Source organism: Callithrix jacchus, chromosome 21 (assembly GCF_049354715.1).
Source record: "Callithrix jacchus isolate 240 chromosome 21, calJac240_pri, whole genome shotgun sequence".
NCBI lineage: Eukaryota > Metazoa > Chordata > Mammalia > Primates > Cebidae > Callithrix > Callithrix jacchus.
In genome coordinates, this window is record NC_133522.1 from 33,748,311 (window position 1) to 33,770,647 (window position 22,337).

Here is a 22,337-nt window from a genome sequence, read left to right on the forward strand (position 1 = left end):
GGTCTCTGACATTCCTTGAAGACATTTTCCCCATTGTCTTGGTGATTAACATTTGGCTTCTCATTACTTAGGCAAATTTCTGCAGCCAGCTTGAACTTCTTCTCAGATTTTTTTAAAATTTATTTTTCTATCACAATATCAGGCTGCACATTTTCTTAATTTTTATACTCTGCTTCCCTTTTAAACTTAAGTTCCAATTGCAAACTATATCTTTGAGAATACATAAAATTGAATGCTTTTCACAGCACCCAAGGCACATCCTTTTTAAAAAATATATATTTTTTTATTGTGTTTTAGGTTTTGGGGTACATGTCCAAGGCACATCTTGAATGCTTTGCTGCTTAGAAATTTTTTCCACCAGATGTCCTAAATCATCTCTCTCAGGTTCAAAGTTCCATGAATCTCTAGGGCAGGGGCAAAATTCTACCAGTTTCTTTGCTAAAACATAGCGAGAGTCACCTTTATTCCAGTTCCCAACAAGTTCCTCATGTCATCTGAGATGAGCAGCATTTGGTCAAAGCCATTCAACAAGTCTCTAGGAATTTGCAACCTTTCCCATATAATCCTGTCATCTTCTGAGTCCCACATGTTAGTATAGTCTCATGCTGCTAATGAAGACATATCCAAGACTGAGTAATTTATAAAGGAAAGAGGTTTAATGGACTCACAATTTCAAATGGCGAGAAGGCCTCATAATCATGTTGAAAGGAGAAGAAAGAGAAAAGGGACATCTTACGTGGTGGCAGGCAAGAGAACATGTGCAGGGGAACTCTCCTTTATAAAACCATCAGATCTCCTGAGACTTATTCACTGTCATGAGAACAGCACAGGAAAGATCCACCCCCATGATTCAGTTACCTCCCACCAGGTCCCTTCCACAACCTGTGGGAATTATGGGAGCTGCAATTCAAGATGAGATTTGGGTGGGAACACAGCTAAACCATACTAGGCTTGCATATGTTGGGTTAGGGTAAGAGATGGGGTTTAGAAAATCTATATTCTGCCGGGCGCGGTGGCTCAAACCTGTAATCCCAGCACTTTGGGAGGCCGAGGCGGGTGGATCACGAGGTCAACAGATCGAGACCATCCTGATCAACATGGTGAAACCCCGTCTCTACTAAAAATTACAAAAAATAATAATAGTAATTAGCTGGGCATGGTAGCGCATGCCTGTAATCCCAGCTACTCAGGAGGCTGAGGCAGGAGAATTGCCTGAACCCAGGGGGCGGAGGTTGCGGTGAGCCGAGATCGCGCCATTGCACTCCAGCCTGGGTAACAGGAGCGAAACTCCGTCTCAAAAAAAAAAAAAAGAAAGAAAGAAAAAGAAAAAGAAAATCTATATTCTTCATCAGAGGCTTCAGTGGATTTTGACCCATTCGAAAGTTAAAAACCACTGCTATATTCCATTCTATTCTGATACTTGGCAGCTTTCTATCATTATACTCTTGTATCATTATCCTTCCTTGAGCAGTTAGTTTGCTGTAGGCAAATACTCTGAGTAGCTGAAATGAAAGTTTCAGTTTTAATTGTTTTCTCCATGATGTAATTTAATAGTGATCTGGGTAAACCAAAAACACCACTTTTAATAGAGTGATACCCTAATAAAAAACGCTTTCATGGAGCTTTGTTAAATATGTCTGCAACAGTGTGCTACTGTTTCTAAAAAACATTTTCTATTTTACTTCATACAGATATGAGAAGACTTCCATTCCAACAATTACAATGAGCTCAAATGCCTTCAGTCTTAGAACATGACCAGATGTAAATTATAGGTATTTAGAAAAAAATTAGATCCTTTATTTCTCCCACCCCAGGGTTCTCTACTGTGATTTGACTTAAATATTGCTGGTTTTTAAGTTAAAAAAAAAAAAAACATTTAAAAAGACAAATTTTGAGTATAATTTTTATAATGAATATATTAGCAACAATATTTTTCTGATTTCTAGTACTCTTTTGTAACTTACAGTTATTTTGATGTTTTTAACATAGACATTTGAAAACTTTTAAAAATATTTTAACAGCCTCTTTAGGAGCCCAGTTCATGCTTAGTACAATCATCAAAAATTCTACTAAGCTTCACAACATTATTATATAGATTTTTATAATATCTAGCTTCTTAAAAAATTAAAACATGATAACTTGGACTTAAAATATTTTGACTTTTTATTTTGAGAGAACTTTAGATTTACAGAAGAGTTACAAAACCAGTGCAAAGAAATCCAGCATAACTGTCACCCAAATTCTCTTTATGTTAACGTTTTACAGTCATAAAATAGTTGCTAATGAAAATAACTCTACTGATATTTTTGGTTGGGTAGGGGGTTCACTAATTTTTCCAGTCATGCTCTTTTTCCCTTCCTAGCTCCCATCTAGTATCCCATGTATCTATTTGTCCTGTATGCTATGATCTTTCTATCTGCAACAGTCTCTCTGTCTTTGCTTGTCTTCTATGACCTCGACACTTTTGATTATGGTTGTTAGTTATTTTATAAAATATTTTATGTGCATCTGCCTGGTTTTTCCTCATGATTATACTGAGGTTGTGAATTATTGGGAGGGGTTCTATTCCCAATCAAGGTAACATTTCATTCTCTCTACTTCATATCAGTAGATATGTGATATTGATATGTATTACTGATAATGTTAACTTTGATTAATTAGTTAAAATGATAGCACTTGTATTCTACAACTAAAATCACTATGTTTCCCTTTATACTTACAAAATATTTGGGTATAGTGGGGAGATTCTTTGAGTTTATAAGCATTTTGTTTGCACTTAAACTTTTACCCACTAATTTCAGTATCCACGAATGGATCTTACCTGCAACTGTGATGTTCTAGTAGTAATTCTCTATTTACCCCATTTCTTCTACATTTATTAGTTAGAATTCTTTTGTAAGGAATAAATGTTCCCTCTCTGTTATTATTTACACATTCTGTTTTTTTTCTAACATCAACATGGAATCATGTGTGATTGTGTTGTTATTGAAGACTGTTATTTAGAAACCAAGAACTGGGTGTCAAGTGTGCTCATTGCTAGAGGAGTTTTACTGTTTTTAATAGTTCTTGGTGGGTAGAGACAGGAAATATATGTATGTGTATTACTACATGCATTCACACCTATCTGTCATACACATGTGAATGCATGTGCACACACACAGACACACACAAATTCATTTAAGCACCACAGGTGTCATTCTTTGGACTATATTTAATTGTTGCACTCAGATTGTTTAGTTAGAGCAACAGAATTCTATGAAGTTGGTGCTTTCATTTAGGTTCTTATACCCTTTCCACATCCTCTCATCATTTTCTGGGTTTATTTGTTTGCTTTGAGCACTTCTTAACTTCAAGTAAGAAAGTACTTCAAGTAGCCACAAAATATTCCAGGGTTACTTTATATTTTCCCTGCCCAATCTCTGAGATGTTCCATATTTCCAAGAAGTTCTGATTTTTTTTATAGGAAAATAATGTTTAGAAACCAAGAACTGGATGTTAAATGTGCTCACTGACAGTGTAGTGTCAGTGCTTTTGGTAGTTCTCAGTGGGTAGAGACAGGAAATATATGTATGTTCATTAATATGTGAATTCACACCTTTCTATCTGTTAATACACATACAATTCATTTCAGCACCATGGGCATCATTCTCTTTCCTTCTTTTCTTTTCTATTTTTTAAAATTTTTATTGCATTTTAGGTTTTGAGGTACATGTGCAGAACATGCAAGACAGTTGCATAGGTACACACATGGCAATGTGTCCCCTTCACCCACATTTGGCATTTCTCCCCAGGCTATCCCTCTCCACCTCCCCCTCCCATTAGCCCTCCCCTTTTCCCCCCAATAGACCTCAGTGTTTAGTACTCCCCTCCCTGTGTCCATGTGTTCTCATTTTTCATCACCCACCTATGAGTGAGAATATGCGGTGTTTCATTTTCTGTTCTTGTGTCAGTTTGCTGAGAATGATGTTCTCCAGATTCATCCATGTCCCTACAAAGGACACAAACTCATCATTTCTGATTGCTGCATAATATTCCATGGTGTATATGTGCCACATATTCTCTTTCCTTTTTTTCTTATAACTTCTTGGGAAATCTGACTTTCATTATCAACAATATATTTGTTTATCTTTTCAACCTTAGTATACAAGTAAAATAATTTAAGAATTGGTAAGTCATTACTAACTAGAATATAGTGGTTGTGTAGTTTGTCTTTAGCCATACAATATTCAGTAAAAATAATGTTTTTCAAAGTTTCCAAGAACAGCTCCCTTCTTTCTCATCTCCTTGAGTGTGGGTATGTGATTCATTTGTAAGACATTTACATCCATTTATTGCAATCTACATTCCATCTTTTCCCATATACTAACTGGTATGTTTGCAACATTCACATGCAGTGATAATTATTTTTTGTGGTGTACAGTTTGATTTGTTTTGACAAATGCATACAGCCATGTATCCACCACAGTAATTCCATACAGAAGGGTCCTATCACACCCAAAATATTATCATGGTAACTTCTTATCGTCAAACCCTCCCCGTCTTTCCCAAATCCTGCAATGAAAGGTCTGTTGTTTTGTCCATATAGTTTTGCTTTTTCCAGTGTCTTACGCAACTTCCTCATTTCTATGGTGGGATAACAATATCTACATCACAAGGGTCATTTTGAACTTTAAAGGAGATACATATTTCAAAGTGTTTAGCAACATACTTTGTATCTAATAAGTGTGCAAAAATGTTAAGTATATGTAGATATTTATTCATGTATCTCCTAGAGAAAATTCCCTGCCTGAAACATGTATTTCTAATCTAAATGACTAAAATTAGGTGACAAATTCCTGAATGTAATGTTAGAAGTCTGCTGAAAGCGGAAGCAGACTGAGAGGATTCTGTTGAATGCCATCCTCTGTAATCATGTGACCAAAGAAGGCTCTCTAAACTCTGGTTCACATGGACTTTTCCAATTTTATCTGACATTCCAAAAAGGGGTCAGAAAAGGGGCCCAAAATAGCCATGTGTATGTGTTTATGCTTATAAATTGTTGATTTATTAGCTAGTAATTGTTAAATATATGAAAGTATGTAAAAGATATACACAAAAGGCACATCCACTTATATTCTACATTGGACAGACTTACTGTGACCATTCACAGTCAATCTTTCCCAGGTTGCAATAATCCTATCTGTGTGACGTATTTTCTATCAGTACAACTTAAAATAGTGTTGGCAATAAAATAGAAATGAGTATGTGTTTGTTATTGAACCATTTAAATGCATCTCCACATTCATTATCTTATTTGATATTTTAACACACAGGTACACACACACTCACACACATTCACTCACAGACCTTCTGAGGTCAGAATGGCTGATCTTGATAATCTTATTTGATTTTTCTCTGAGTTATTGCACTACCTCCTTAAAAGACTTCCTGTCTGTAATCTTTTGTTGTTTCCATTCTTCTTTCTTACTACTGCGAATAATTATCATCAGGCATCTATCATCTCTCTACTTCAGAAGAGTTTAATTATTTCTAATTGTTATTCTAACTATCAGAAATAGTAAAAGAAATAATTAAGCAAGAAAATAAATAAATAAAATATGACATATCTTTTCCTCTAGGAGAAGATATCCTTCTAGATCAATGCCTTAATTAAGTATAATAAGCACTATAACGGAAAGATACAGAGGTCATTGTAGAAGACAGAAGAGAGACATCTAAGTCAGACTTGGCAGGCAGAAAAATCTTCCTTGATGAATAAATGTATAATATGAATTTCGAAGGCCCAGAAGAAAGTACAAGCTGGTAAAAGTCTAGGCATTTCATTTTCAAGGCACAGTAGCTGTTAAGGCACAAAGACATAAAACATGTAGGGACTATGGTTGGTTGGGTTAATGGAGGGGGACAGTGGTGGAGTGGTAAATAAATGATGAGAGGCTGTAAAAATTCAGATCATGACAGCATTTGTGGTAAATATCACCACATTAACTTAAAAAACTTTGGAGAAAATAGACGCACTTCAAGTCTCTAAATAACATGATTGTAATTATAGAAATATTACTCTTTACTTTGAAAATAACGTAGACGATGGATTGGACATGGGGTAGGAGAGCTGGTGAGGCCAAGCAGCCAGGCAAATGGGTTTTGCAGTATTTCAGGATGCTGCAATGACTGTCATAAATTAAACAGTATTTATGAGATTGCAATAAAATTAAGACAGCTAGAGAGAAGTAATTCAGAAGAATGGGAGAAGATGGGAATTGAATTCATGAATTTAGGAAACATATCTGGTGTGGACCTGTGGGTAAATGGATATCTTTGCATGCAAATGTGGATGTAAAAGGAAGAACAAGTGTAAGAAATTAATGCAGCACATTTTATTTGGAATAATCTTTGTTTAAAAGTAGACATCTGATAGGCTTTTATTTTATTTTGTTTTGGCAAAGTCTTGCTCTGTTGCCCAGCCTGGAATGCAGTGGCAAGAAATTGTGTCTCTGCAACCTCTGCCTTCCAGGTTCAAGCAATTTTTGTGCCTCAACCTCCCAAGTAGCTGTGATTACAGGCACATGCCACCATGCTTGGCTAATTTTTTGTATTTTTAAAGAGATGTGGTTTCACCATGTTGGCCAGGCTGGTCTTGAACTCCTGAGCCAAATGATCCATTCACCTTGGTCTCCAAAAGTGCTAGGATTACAGGCATGAGCCACCATGCCTGGCCTGATAGGCATTTAATATATGTCATTTGTTGGACACAGAGGCATTTTTAGCCAAGACTTTTAAAAATATTCTATTTATTATAAAATTTTTGCTGAAGTTGCTTATTAGCTTAAGGAGATTTTGAGCTGAGATGGTGGGGTTTTCTAAATATACAAACATGTCATCTGCAAACAGGGACAATTTCACATCCTCTCTCTTTCTATTTAAATGCACTTTATTTATTTCTCTTGCCTTATGGCCCTAGCCAGAACTTCCAATATTCTGTTGAACAGGAGTGGTGAGAGAAGGCGTCGTTGTCTTCTTTCCATTTTCAGAGGGAATGCTTTCAAATTTTACTCATTCAGTGTGATATTGGCTGTGGATTTGTCATAAATAGCTCTTATTATTTTGAGATTCGATCCATCAATACCTAGTGTGTTGAGAGTTTTTAGCATAAAGGGCTGTTGAATTTTGTCAAAAGCCTTCTCTGCATCTATTGAGATAATCATGTGGTTTTTGTCTTTGGTTCTGTTTATGTGATGGATTACATTTATAGATTTGTGGATGTTGAACCAGCCTTGCATCCCTGGGATGAAGCCAATTTGATCATGATGGATAAGCTTTTTTATGTGCTGTTGGATTTGGTTTCCCAGTATTTTATTGAAGAAGTTTTTATAAGAAGATTTGGGCACACAGAGGGACACCCTGGGTTGGTGTGCATGAAAGAAAGACCATGTGAGGACACAGCAAGAAGGTGACCATCTGCAACAAAAAGAGAGGCCCCAGAAGAGAAAAAGAGCCTGCTGACATCTTGGTCTCAGTAAGAAAATAATTTTTTCTTGTTGGAGTTGCTCAGTCAGTGGTATTTTGTTATGTCAGCCACAGTGAATTAATTAAGCCGGGAAGAAAGCAATTTTACAAAAGGATGAGGACTAAGTTGTAAGAAAGAATGTGGGTAACTCTTATAAGCTTTATAGTTAAAGGCAGCATTTGTTAGCATAGAGAGAATTTTTTTCTTTTCTTTTTCCTTTTTTTTTTTTTTTTTTTTGAGACAGAGTCTCCCTCTGCCGCCCTGGCTGGTGTGCAATGATGCAATCTTGGCTCACTGCAACCTTGTGCCTCAGCCTCCTGAGTAGCTGGGATTACAGGCACTGGTCTCAAATTCCTGACCTCAAGTGATCTGCAGCCTCAGCCTCCCAAAGTGCTGGGATTACAGGCATGAGCCATAGTGCCCTGCCAAGCGTAGAGAGAAATTTAAAGTGGAGAAACAGCTCTAGGGTTTGTTGGCTTTTTTTGTTTTGTTTCAGATAGGAGACAAGTGAGCATGTTTATATACAAAGCATGTTTCTACATATGTTTATACACTAAGAATGTTTATTCAAATGTGTATATGCTAGAGAAGAAGGACTTTTTAAGGGCCTAAGGTTCTAAGAAAAATTCAAGAAGAGGCTAATCACTCATGCATTTATTAATTTTGAACCAAGATATTGGTACCAGCCAAGTCTGTAAAGACAGCAGTAGGAATCATTCAGGGAATACAAAGATAAGTAAGGTATAGATATTTCACTCAAAGAACTTTCTCTGCAATGGAGAAAACAAACACGCAAGCTGTTTATTAAAGAGCAGTAGAGGGAATGTTAGCCCAAATATACAGAACCATCTGGAAGAAATGACTACACTGGACACATGTGGTCTGGGTTTGTTGTTTAGAGTAGGCTATACCTGACCTGGATATTAAAAGACAATAGAAATTGTTCAGCAAAAATAAAGAAGGATAAGGTTAATAAGAAAATGATAAAGCAAGTTTAGTAGCCTTTGCAAAAGCAGGAAGGCAAAAGAATAGCATAAAACAATACTGTTGAGAGGATATGCTCATTCTTTAGAAAGAATGAATTGCTTCTTTTATTTTCTCACACACTAAATTAGTTCAGTTTAACTGAATTAGTTTAACTAAAGTGTGTGTGTGTGTATGAAGGGAGAATTTAATAACTACGCATTTGCAATAATTTTGCAAAAACTCTATTTGCTTCAGTGCAAAACGTCACTAATAAGACCTATATTGACTTGGGGTCCAGAGCATTTACTTACTGGAATATCATAAAGGCCACCAGTATGTCAGTTTCCTACTGTAATTTCCACATTACAGCAAATTTAGTGGCTTAATACAAACTTACCTTGCAAGTGTAGAGGTTAGAGGTCTGAAAGGTGCCTCATTGTTTTAAAAATTGAGGAATCAATAGGACTCTCTTTCTGGAGGTCCTAGAACAGAATTGATTTCCTTTACTTCCAGCTTCTCAGGGCTGCCCAAATTCCTTGGCTCATAGCTCTCTCCCATCTTCAAAGCCAACAAAGGCCTTTCAAGTCTTCCACTTGTTACATCATTCTGATACTGAATCCTTTGCCTCCTTCCAAAGTAAGAAACTTTCTGGTTATATTGGGTCTATGTGGGTAATCCAGGATACTTTCTCCATCTTAAGGTTGCTAGCATAGTCACAGGCTCCAGAGATTAAAATATGAACATTTTTGGGAGGCTGTTATTTTGCCTATCAAAATATGTGTTTTGGTCCTGAAGATTCACATTCGACCTACGTGCAAAATACGTACACCTGTCTCATCATCCCCAAGGGTCTCAGTACCTTACACAATCAACTCGAAGTTCAAAATATCTCTATTTCTTATCAACTCTATTATATGGAGAAGATTTTTGTAAGTAAAGGATGTGTGAAACTATTTGTATATTTTAATTATTTAATTACAGTTATTTGAAAACTATTTAAATGATAACAATTTTGATCAATGTGAAATAAATGTTTAGTTCCAGTCTCAAAACTGATGTTAGAATATTGTTACATTCATAAATGAGGGCAGTTGACTAAAAATAGCAGCACACCCTATTACTATCTCCTGTGGACATGTTCTTCCCATATGGCTTATTCTTATGAGATCAATTGGGAAATCACTATTGCTACAATAAATTTTCAGATTTATTTCTGAAAATTCATTATTTTCATTATGAATCGTATCACATCATCAGTGTGCACATTTAGAGAAATGTAATAGAATGGCCATAGACTATAGGTTATGCCTATAGAATTCTACCACAGCAACTGGAGCATTTACATCTGCCTAAACTTATCACTGAACTCAAGAAATAACCCCTTTAGCTATTTTCCATGAAGCTTTTCTCAGAGTTTACCATAGGGCTTACAAGACTACTGTTACTATACTTTGAGGCCTTAATATTTTTGTTGAGAGAAGAAATATTTTATAACCAGAAAATTAAAAATAATTTGATTAAATTTATAATCAATGTATTGATATTTACTTATGGCAGAAGGGTTGCTTGGGAACATGGTTTATCTTTCATCATTTTATATTAATAGGAAACCAGAGAATAGCTTCCTTCTGCCAATCTTGACAGCTAATAATAATTATAATAACTTATCTGGTCCCAGTTGTGAGAGGAACACCATCATTTCTTGTAACTCTCTGTGCAATGTCACCAGATCTCCTAACAACCTAGCAACTTCTGTGATATTTCACTTTTCACATTCTCTTCCTTACCCCAAATTACTATAGCAGTGTTAGGTTTTGATCCCAAGTTTTTCTAATTCAGAATCCTATACATTTTTTTACTTATCTCAACTTCAAAAGAACAGCAATGGCAGATGTTTTCCAGAAAAACTGGCATTTGTAGATAGTGCAGCCAATTTGTTCGTGTGTGTGATGTGACACATCCATTCACAACTGGACATGGTTCATGTGCTTTCGCTCAGATGACCACATTTAACTCTATCCAACTTCAATTGCCTTGTCTCTCTCTTTACATTATTAATTGATCAGTAAATACAACCAATTCTGATTTTGAAAATTGCCTCAGCCTCTGCAGGTCTTCATTTCCTCTGTTATGGGGTTCCAGGAGGAATATCAGAGATAAAGTGCTAGTTTCTTAACAGCATATTAAAGCTACATACAGTCAACCTGACTCGTTGATCTTGACTTGGTCACCTAGTTAAGGTGGTGCTAGGTTTCTCCACTGTAAAATTACTACTTTTCAACTCTTTTCATATTGTACCCTTTGGAAGGAAGTCACTACTCCCAGCTGACACTGAAGAAGTGAGTTATTTTGATTATTTGGTATTCTTCTACGAGGCAGATTTGTTTTTTCTCTACTATCTATTCAATCGTGTATTGATATTTGTATGGACTCAGGCATTGATTTTATAATTTGGAGCATAATCCAATGCTACTTTGTTTACTTGGTTGCCCAAATTTTTCCAGTGTTTGACAGTTGGAGCTTATTCAGTTGGGTTCCTCAAACCCTTTGACATGCCTCTATCATTGTGGGTTTTTCTTTCTCTCCTCCTCCTCCTCCTCCTCCTCCTCCTCCTCCTCCTCCTCCTCCTCCTCCTCCTCCTCCTTCTTCTTCCTCCTCCTCTTCCTCTTTCTCTTCTTTTGCTTCTGGACTTTCTGTCATTATAAGATATAGCTCTAGATTAATCTTGTATATTTAATCTATTTTTAAGCTATCAAATAGCATTTACTTTGTGATCCTATTTGGGTAAATAAATTGAATTTAGATGCATATATTATAATATAGAATAATATCAAACATTAATAATGGTTATGATGTCTCTGTTGAATGGTATTATTAGTGATTTACTTTTTCTCTTTTTGAAACTTTATTTTTATTATGACATATTACCTGTGTTAGAAATCAATAATATTGGATGACCCAAAAGGAAATAAAAATATTCTGAAGGCAATAATAACTTCTTTATAAATTAGTGAAGCCTGTATCTGTAGACAGTCAGGACATGAGGCAATTTTAAAGAGTGGCAGGTGCCCTCTACTGGTCAGAGACTCCAACCCTCTGTAGACTCGGAGCAGCATCCTTTAAAACAAAAGCCCACCATTTGCTGAGCACTGATATCTCAGGAGGTAAAAAGTACTTGGGCTTTTGCTACAGATTACATAGCTACATATTTGAGCGGTCACTATGTGAACTGAAACATTGCCTCCTATAAATGTGAAGTCTGTACTTTGGATTGTGAATTCGAAATGGATATGTGTGAGAACAGGCCCAGAAAAATATCACACATGCTGACTTGCCAATGTTGGACCTCTTGAGTCTAATCTACAAAAAAATCTCCTTGGATGAGAATATTTTGTTCTTGACCTCTCTGCTGACAATGTGACCATATCTGCTGCAGAGCTTAAATAAATAATGCTGAGACTATTCATTACAAAGCTCTCAAGGAAAGCAGAGCAATTTATTTTATGTACTACCTTAATTAAGTTTAAACTGCCTCGTGTGAATTTCTGATGAAGAACAAAGATATAATAAGTGATTTTTGCCTAAGGAAGTTCATGTGCTGAGTCAGTACTTATTGAGCACAGTTGTATTTTCTATTAGACGCTGCTCTAAGGAGCTGTGTGCAATACAGCATCAGATGTTGCAGAGCTCTGCAAATGTGGTGCCTGCACTTGTGAGCAGAAACAAACAATAGACAATAAACTTGATAAATGAGTGAATAACTTGATTGGTAGCAGATATAAAGAAAACTACAGTGTATTGAGGGCCACTGGGAGGAGTAGGGCTGGAGATGCAGACAGATCGCTGTATGAAATAGAAGAGACCGAGTAGCCATTTTTAGGATGATGTTTGAGTACACTAGCAATAAATAAATTAACCTTAAAATTCTTTTTATAAATTCTGAGAGTCATGTTTTATATAAAAAATGGTAGTTATTTCTAATTCTTCCTAGGATAAAATGCAGATATTTTTAAGAAGGTCTCTAGGACTCTGTAGATTCAGACTTCAGTCTGGTTCTCCAGCCCGTTTGTTACCAGCCCCTGTCTTTCTTCACTCTGCTTCAAGTGTATTTATTTTTGTTTGTGTGTTTATTTGTTTTACAAAGCCATTCCTAACTCTGAATCTGAACACCTTCTTTCTCCTCTGCCATGACTCTGCCCTTCCCACCATTCCTACCCTTTAATTCTCAATTGAAATACCATTACCTCTAAAAATCCTTTTCCAGTTACACCACCCATCTCAAACTAACAACTCCTTGAATTTCACCTTCCAGTACTTATCACAGTTATATTTAAATTCCTAGTTAGTGAATACTGTCTTCTCCCAGCCCCTAGTCACACTTCACTCCTGGACTGGAAGCATTTTGAGCTCAGGGGCTTCATCTCTACTGTCTTCCCATAACTTCGTATAGTAGCTCATCATAGTTGCTTAATGGATATTTGCTGAACAAATGAGTAAAGCTTTATGTATAGTTTCCTTGCTGCCCCATATGGGTAACCTTGATTATCTGAATTTAGGAGAACTCTCATGGAGTCACCCTTTGTACTACAGAATTTCCCTTATGCCTTCTTTGTTATGAGATAAATTTAAATTATAGGGACAAGACGTCAGGCATGACAGAGGCAGATACTTGATTCAATAAGTATGGCTATTTTCTCTTAGAAGCTTGTATTTCTGTATGTTCCACACTTTATATCATACACAGTGATGGAATTAGGGGAAAGTGAAACATCATAGTTTTGATTATAGTAGTGATTAATTTGGCACCAGTCTCAAAGCTGAAAAGAGAAATGGGGAGAATAATGGGGATAGTCCCTAAACAGCTGATTCATGCTGCCAAAAGACACAGCTTCTCAGATTACTTTGAAGAGCCAGAGATCCCTTAAATAAAAGGATAAGTGTCTAAGTTTATGCATTTAAAGAGACATATTTCTTTAAGGCAATTTTCTCAGTGCTGACTACACATTAGAATCACTAGGAAAGATTTTATAAATGTAAGCTATACAAGTCATGCCCTGGGTCAATTATATCAGAATCCCTAGGGCCGAGACCTAAGTATTGATGTGTTTTTAAAAAATTTCTTAGATATTTCTACAATACAACCAAGGTTCAGGATTATTGATTTAGGTAAAAACAATTTACTCTATTAATGTGTGAATATCTCAAAAAATATGTAAATAACTCTAGATGAGTATATATGTATGTATATATGTAAGCAGTTTAATTATAATATATGTAATACTTATAAATAACATAAATAAAAATTAAACCAAATGAAATGTCAGATTCTTTCTAGTTTACTCATAAGTTTACCTAGTCAGTTAGAAAAGGTATTTGATGAGGGTAGATAGGGCGATAGTGGGGGCGAGAAAGTTCTGGAGCATGCTATCTCAATTGGGAGGTAAATGGCTGGGAAGGGTTAGGAGATGTTCTAGGATATTAGCAATATAAAAGAACAAGGCAGAGTATGGAGGGAATGTGGACAGAAAAACTTGAAGTTAGAGATAACAAAGTATATTTCAACATTCCACAAGTATATCTAGATATGTACGGAACGCCAAAGATAATGGGGCTTTCAATGGTCCACAGGCTGAATAAAAATTGCTGTCCCCAAAGGGTCTTAGACAGCAGGGAGTAAAAACTGTATAAAAATCTGTTTGGTAGAAGCAGTAATTGGGGCCATGAGCATAAAGCTAGAAACAAAGACCTTCCATTTCTATAATAATTAACAGGAGTGACACTGTGCCTGTAAGGTAAATAGAATTGGATGCAACACACACACAAGATTGTGAAGCTTGTTTGGAGAAATCTATGCTCGACTCGATTTTATATTCTTGAAAGACATTTTCATCAGTTTAGATAATTGACTTCATCAAATGGTTGACTTGCACTTAAGTGTGACTCTTAATCCAGACTGTAACCCAAAATTCTGACCATGTGGACTTAATTAACTCTAAAGTGTTTAAAAATTATTTCAGACCTGAATCATCTAATATATTATTCATATCAGTAATTATCATGAGCCAAGAAATTTAAGAAGACTCTTAAAATATGAGAAGCAAGGAAGGTAACCTATCCCTTACCTAAAACAAATAAACTTGGATTTGAGATTCCCTAACCATGGACATAGCTAGTCATTTTGAAAGAACAAGTTCCATTTGGCATTTTTGGTAAGTACCATGTGTAGCTTTTAATTTTGAACAAGTACTCTGGTAAATAACAGTTGTGTCTCATGCCAGTTCAACTGAATTAGACTAAACCGGGCTTCATGGGTGCAATTGAACATTAAGGATGGCAAGATCTCTGTGACATCCTCTGTTCTTTAATGTTGCCTAAGAAGGAACATGGGGCCGGGCGTGGTGACACCTGTAATCCTTAGCACTTTGGGAGGCCAAGGAGGGTAGATTGCCTGAGCTCAGGAGATCAGGACCAACTTGGTCAACATGGCAAAACTTCATCTCTACTAAAAATATAAAAAATTAGCTGGGCATGGTGGTGGGTGCCTGTAATCCCAGCTACTTGGGAGGCTGAGGCAGGAGAATAGCTTGAACCTGGGAGGCAGAGGTTGCAGTGAGCTGAGATGGTGCCATCGAACTCCAGCCTGGACTACAGAGCAAGACTCCATTTAAAAAAAACAGAAAAGAAATGCAAAGAAAAAAAGAAAGGAAAATGGCAAGCCTACATACCAGATATATTTTCCAATAGTATTTCTAACTTAAGGCAGCTGGGCTTACATTGCACATAACAAAATTATGGAAATGGCAAAATGGAAGCTAAACTCAGAGAAACCAGGAACCAGATACTTAAATATTATCGGACCTCACTCTCTACCCCATATCTGCCTTTCACTTCCTATCAACTTGACCATTTTACCTGTGGCTTCAGAGGATAATAATAATACTTACTTAATTTAATGCCTCCTATCTCAATTAGTTCAGATGTTTTACACACTTAAATACTTATTGGCATTCATTCCATGCAACAAATGTAACACCAGAATGCCACTCAGAAGAAAGTATCCATTAAGCTGGAATATCTCAGCATTGGCAATACACAGATCAAACAGAAGCACAAAATAATTTGGCTTAAACTATCTATTAATCAATGATACTATTTTCCTGGAGAAGCTTTTCAAAGCATTTAGCCTGGCAAAAATTGGCCCTTTGTTTGAAACTGTATTCCCATAGACAAATTGTAGCACCCAGTTGGTTACAGAGAATTGTTAAGCCTGGAGGATGAGAATTTGTGTCCACCACAGTTGAGAAACAGAACAAAGGATAAGATGAGGAGAAAGAAGAGAACAATAAAGTCTGTGTAGTTTGGAGGTGGTGGTTTCAGAGGATATTGAAGAGAAGAGGAAACATAGGGATGGATGCTGGAGGCCGCTACTGTCAACTGAATGTTTCTCCCCCAAATTTGTATGTCAAAATCCTAATATACAATGTGATAGTGTTTTGAAATGGGCCTTTGAAAGGTAATTAGATCATGACAGTTGATTCCTTATGAGATTAGTGATCTTATTTTTAAAAAGTCGACAGAAAAACTCTGCTTCTTCTCTGCCTCCATCTCTGTTTCACTGTCTCTCTCTCTGTGTTTCTCTCTGTCTCTCTTGTCTCTCTCTCTTTCTCTCTCTCTGTCCCATATGAGAAGAGAGCAGGAAGGTAGCCATCTGTGGAGTGGAGGAGTGCCCTCAACAAAACTGATCTCAGATCAGACTTGCACCCTGATCTCAAACTGCCATTTTATTCAGAACTATGAGAAATAAATGTTTGCTGGTTAAGTCACTCAGTCTACGGTAATGTGTTATAACAACCCAAACTGACGGTGAAAGCCACTATCTGATTAGATGGGCCCCTTGCTGGGTTCTAGGGAATTTATTTCTTGTTAGGTAACATACTCTGGTATCAGAATTTGGAAAACAGTATAAATATTCATTCAAACTAATTATTTTGGCTGTGCTGGTAACTAGACCTACCAGACTAATTCTGGCTCAAATAATTTTTGTGACATGCCCTGCTTGTTCTTATAAAGATTGAGCAGTTGACTAAAATTTGTCCATTATTTACTACCAGTGAACTGTGGTATTTATGGGGGTATTTTCTCAACCCTATCAGTTCCTTCCAGGCCTCTGCCACTTGTCCATGTACTATCCCAGCTCCCTGTCACTTGCCATGCCTCACATCATCACACTGCTTGCTAGCTCAGCCTCCCTCCTGACATGGGCCAGATAACAGCATATCCTCCTTACCTGCTGTGGTGGAAGCCTTAATAACTACAATGTCCAGTGCAAAGCTTCCTAAAGCCAGGGAGAATCTGGCCTCCCCAGTTACTCTCAAGGGGGAAATGGGTAACACAATCCAGAAATGTTGAGAATTTCAGACCCTTAGGGTAAATTTGACCAAGGAGAGTCAGGAGAAATTGAGGAGCCAACAAATTATGTCTTCACCTTTACTCACTCTCTCCCCCACAGGATCACTGTGAAGAAGGTGTTTTCATTAGCCTCTGCACAGACTCCCTGTATCACTCATTAGTCAGTTGTGTTTCCTGGGGCCAGCTGAGTAGCATGCCAACTTGTATGTGATCTTCTTCCCCTCAACCTTAATGACCTGGTACTGCACCCATTCCTAAAGCATTAGCACACAAGCTTTGCTTTAGGGTCTATTTGTTAGGGGCTCTTTGCCTTATCACCCCTTCTACCCCAGTACACATACACTGTTGCCCTGCCAAATAGCATGTTCATTTCAGTGATGTCAGCAGGAACAGATATTCATGTCAAACTATGTTGATTCCTTCTTTTAGTCTATCTTGGAAGTAGCAAAGAATTTCTGCTCTGGGGCCTCTTTTTCAACTGAGGACACACATCAACACGCAGCTGTTGCACCAGAAGCTGTAATTCTGCAGGCCTGCCAACTGGCACATTCCATCATATAACAAGAATTCTTGGGATGTGGAATCCAAAACATTGGCCAGAGGCACAGCTTAATATCACTACAGTGGTGTGGGATGGAGTAAATATTAGTACTTGTTTTATTTTTTTCTTGTAAGTAGAAAATTGGAAATGGTACCCCCTTTTAGTTTTTTTGCCAAAGATAGATATTGGTTTTCTACGAAAGTGTGGAGCTACACAAGCCTTAGGATTCTGCTAAATTAATTATAAATGTCTGAGAAGAGAATAATTAATAATGTGTCATGAATTAGTGTCTTCAAAGATCACAAGAATCAAGTCCACAAGAACCTCAGAATGTGATTCTATTGGGAAAAGGATGGTTTCAGATACAAGTAGTAAGATCTTGAGATAAAATCATAATTCTGAACTTAGTATGGGTTCTAACTACAAAGACGGGTGCCTTAATAAGAAGAGGAGAAGACATCGAGATATAGAGATGAAGGTCACCTGAAGATAAACACAGAAATTGGAGCCAAGGAAGGTTAGGAAGGTTAGGAGCTGCCAGAAGGTAGAAGAAGGAAGGAAGTATTCTCTCCTTCCTTTGGAAAGAGTGTGGCCCTGGCTGTATTTTGATTTTGGACTTCTGCCCCCCAGAACTGTGAGAAAATACATTTTGTTTGTTTTTAGTCAATTTGTTGTACTAGGTTGATGCAAGTAAACAAGTAATTGTGTTTAAATAGTTGTATTCGGTTGATGCAACAGTAGTTTAATTTTTTTAACAGTAATTAAAAAAAACAAATGATGGTGTTTTTTACAATTACTTTTAGTGGCAAAAATCATAATTACTTTTGAACCAGAATGAAGTATTAGAGAGATCCCCAAAGCAGCAGCAGAAAATCTCAGTGATCTAGGAGAACAAAGTGAGGAGTGAGAATGTACACACTGAATGGGCACGAACAGCAAAATTCTTGATGTCAACTCATGTTTTTGAAGGTTGCATTATCAATATAATGAGCCATTGTCAACTAAATGATGAGCTTGTTGGTACTATTGAATGACATCAGTTCCTTTTACTTGGGTGTATTAATTTCCCTAACTCTACATGTAAAAGGCTTTGCATATCTAGAATATTTCATCAGGGAGTCAGATTGTCTCCTGGATATAAACATCAACAAACTAAAACAAGCTTACACGAGTGGAAAACTTGACGTTGTTGAAAAATGAGTGAGAGAACTTCAAATGTGTGAATAATGTTTCATTCACAGCTGTTGTGGCTTCTGTCTAGTTGGCAAAACATGCAAGTCTAGCCATGACCTACCTACTCCAGTCTGAGAAAATTATCTAAACATCTAACGGCCCTTTCCTTGTCATGTAAAACCTCAAGGTTTTTCATTTTTCCATTAATTTCACCATGTAACCTACAGTTAACAAGAAGTGAAGAAGGGAAATAGATATAAATTCATGTATCTTTAATTTGAAATTTTCTTAAAAATTTTGATATTTTTTCAAACAAATGACTTTTGTTCAAGTAGGCTTTTCACAATAAAAGTCTACTTATATTCACTATATTTATTATGAGCTTTATGATATTGCATTAATGACAGTTTCTTGATAAAAATGGAGCATTTTTAATTTAGGTAATTTTCAGAATTTGTTGTGTTAGTTTTACGTGGAAGCACACTTATTTGTAAATAGTTACCTTCACTCAATTAAAAGGACCATGCGAGGTCATTTCAAACCAATTGAAATGATGATACATTTAGTAGGAGTTTATCAATCAAATGCACGGATATTACAGTTCTAACTTGACTTTAATGGCAAATTTTAAATTTTGCAGAATGGGTTTACCTTGCTTGGGCAAAGTTTTCTGATCAGAACACACTGGTTTGAATCTCACTGTACTTTTCAGCAATTAGGCTATGCCTACCTCTAATATACCAGTTTTTAGTATACCAGTTTTTTCATATGGCTCAATCAAAAATAAATGTAAAAACCATGTGCTTTTGGGTGCTTCCTATAAATTGAGTATAAATGCATAATTGTCTAACAATTGAAATAAACAAACAATTGGCAATAAACACAGATGTACTAACCAAGCTGCTCCTTAATAGTGTGACAATGTGTCTTTTATCCACTTTCTTTGTCTCCAAGTAATTCTATTACATTATCTTCCTAATGATTGTAGTCATAGGACTTCTCCAGTCATGGATCATTATTTCAAAGATGAGACAATTCTTCAGGAATGGCTTTCAATGTGGTTTTGCCTTAATGAATACTCTGTTGACTCATTAACATAAGGCTAAGCATCTTAAATTTTATGTCTCATGATTTCCACAATGAGAAAGTAAAAGAGAAATTACCTATTGTCAAAAGAAATGAGATCTTGACTACAATAATAGTCAAAATATTTTCTAAAAAAAGAATATAAAATTTATATTTTAATAAAAGAAAACAGATACAGTCTATAAAAAAGTTCTATAAATAAGATCCTAGTAATAATTTATATTGTAATTATATTTTAAGAAAAAAATGAGTAAATAACTGGTTATTGTAAATCTGTCTCTTAAATCCGTGTTCCCCAATTATTTTATCTAAAATTGGGTATCAAACTTATATAAACAACTTAATTTTATATCCATTAGGTAAACATAAAACTTAAACATTTTTTACAGTAATTTTAAAGATAAATATAAAAGTAGGCTTTGGCACTAATTATTTAAATGAAATCACTGTTCTCTGAATCTAATTGCATCGAACATGTTCAAAGCTACAGTATATATTTTAATTTTACTGCATATAAAATCCACCCTATCAAGAAAGAAAATCCTCAGTTCTCTTACTCAGGCAGTTCATGTTATAGGAGCACATGTTATAGGAGGGTCACAGAAGTTAAAATAAATATAGTGTATTCAAAGAAGACATAGGCTAGAAAATAAAAGTCTTACTACACAATTGAGAACTGAAATATGAAGAAGTTTCTAGGTGGGAAAAGAAATAAATTGAGATCAAAATGAAATATACAAAGGCCTGGAATCATAAAACAGTATATGTCATTCTGGAAAGGCAAGAAAGAGAGAGGTGGAGACAGCAATAGAATAGAGACAGAGATGGAGATGGAGATGAAGGTGGAGATGGAGATGGAGAGGGAGAGGGAGATAGAGATGGAGATGGAGGTGGAGATGGAGATGGAGATGGAGATGAAGGTGGAGATGGAGATGGAGATAAAGGTGGAGATGGAGATGGAGATGGGAGTGGAGGTGGAGATAGAGATAGAGATGGAGATGGGAGTGGAGATGGAGTTGGAAATGGAGATGGGAGTGGAGGTGGAGGTAGAGGGAAAGGTGGAGGTAGAGCTAGAGCTAGAGCTAGAGATATAAATGAAGAAGCGGGGAGGGATAGAGATAGAGATGGACACAGAGATAGAAATAGAGGTATAGGTAGAGGCAGAGTTGGATAGAAGAAAAGTAGAGGTAGATTGAGGAAGAGGTAGAGGTAGAAAAAGAGATAGCGTTAGAAACAGAGATGCAGATAGAGACAGACATAAAAATGGAGATGGAGATAGAGGTTGAGGTACAGGTAAAGGTAGATAGAGGAATTGGAAGAGATGGAGATAGAGAAGATAGAGATTAAGGTAGAGGTAGAGATAGGTAGAGGTAGAGTAGAGGCAGAACAAGAGGTACCAGTAGGGAAAGAGATAGAGATAAGAGGTAGAAATATATAGAGATAGAGATGGAGGTCGAGACTGAGGCAGAGGTAAACAGAGATAGAGACAGAGTTAGGGATAAGGGTAAGGATAGAGAGTAAGAGAAAGAAAGAGACAACACAGAGACAGAGAGAGGGAATTTCCACATGTGTGCTTGCATGACTGCATACACACATGTGGAACTGTATGTGTGTGTTTATGTGTGTTTGATCCTCTTTTTCCACATATCAGGAAGTTGAAGATTAAGATGATGGGAGTTAGAGGCAAGAGACTCTAAAAGGAAACTCATATCACAATATCATCAATTTTAGGAAAATAAAATTGGCAATAGAATCTTCTGTAGAAGGAGGGCTCCCCTCCTCCTTTGGGTGTATGTTTATTAGATTCAACCAATAACAAGAAAGACAAAAATTACTCTTCAGAGATAGATGTGAAATTCAAATCCTAATGTATTACAGATGCTATAGTACTGGATAGAGCTATGGTGACCATAAAATTTATCATCCATACTGGATACTTATGAGAGTAATTGGGTACACTAACAATAATTAAAACTATTTGATTTTTGAAACTTTATGAAAAGCAAATTGATGTTTATATTATTGGAAGATAACATAATTTTTTATTATGAACAATTTCAAAAAGATATCTTTCCAAAAAAAACATACACACACATTAAAGAAAATTTAAAAATAAATAATATAAACACAATAATTCAGATTCACATTCTTAACTCTAACTGATCTAGATGTAACTGTCTCCAAATACCAAGTCACTGGTATTTTTTTCCAATTTTCACTTATGCTTTTGAGATTATACAGTATTCTCCAGAATTGTTGTCAAAGTTGAATCTTAATGGTTAAAAACAACATTTTCTCTGTAAGACACTAACAATTTTAACTGAGAAAATACTCTGACTAGAAAAACTCAGTAGGTTGAGGATTTTCTAGTGTTTATTTCATATTGAAATACCTTAATATTTCAGCCTAAATAGTTTAATAGGTAGTAGTTTTTCTGTCTGTGTTTTTCAACAAATATTTCAAAAAAAACAAGACTCACCTTTATAAATCATCTTTATTTCTGTTCTTTTTATTAAATGCTGAAAAATTATAGGGCTTTCATTTCACTCATTAGCTTTTTCACAAATATTTTATTGTTCAGTTATACTCTGTATGTATATAGTATTAGTAGACTTTGTATAAAATGTAAAAACGTTGACCATGCCAAAAGGAAATAAG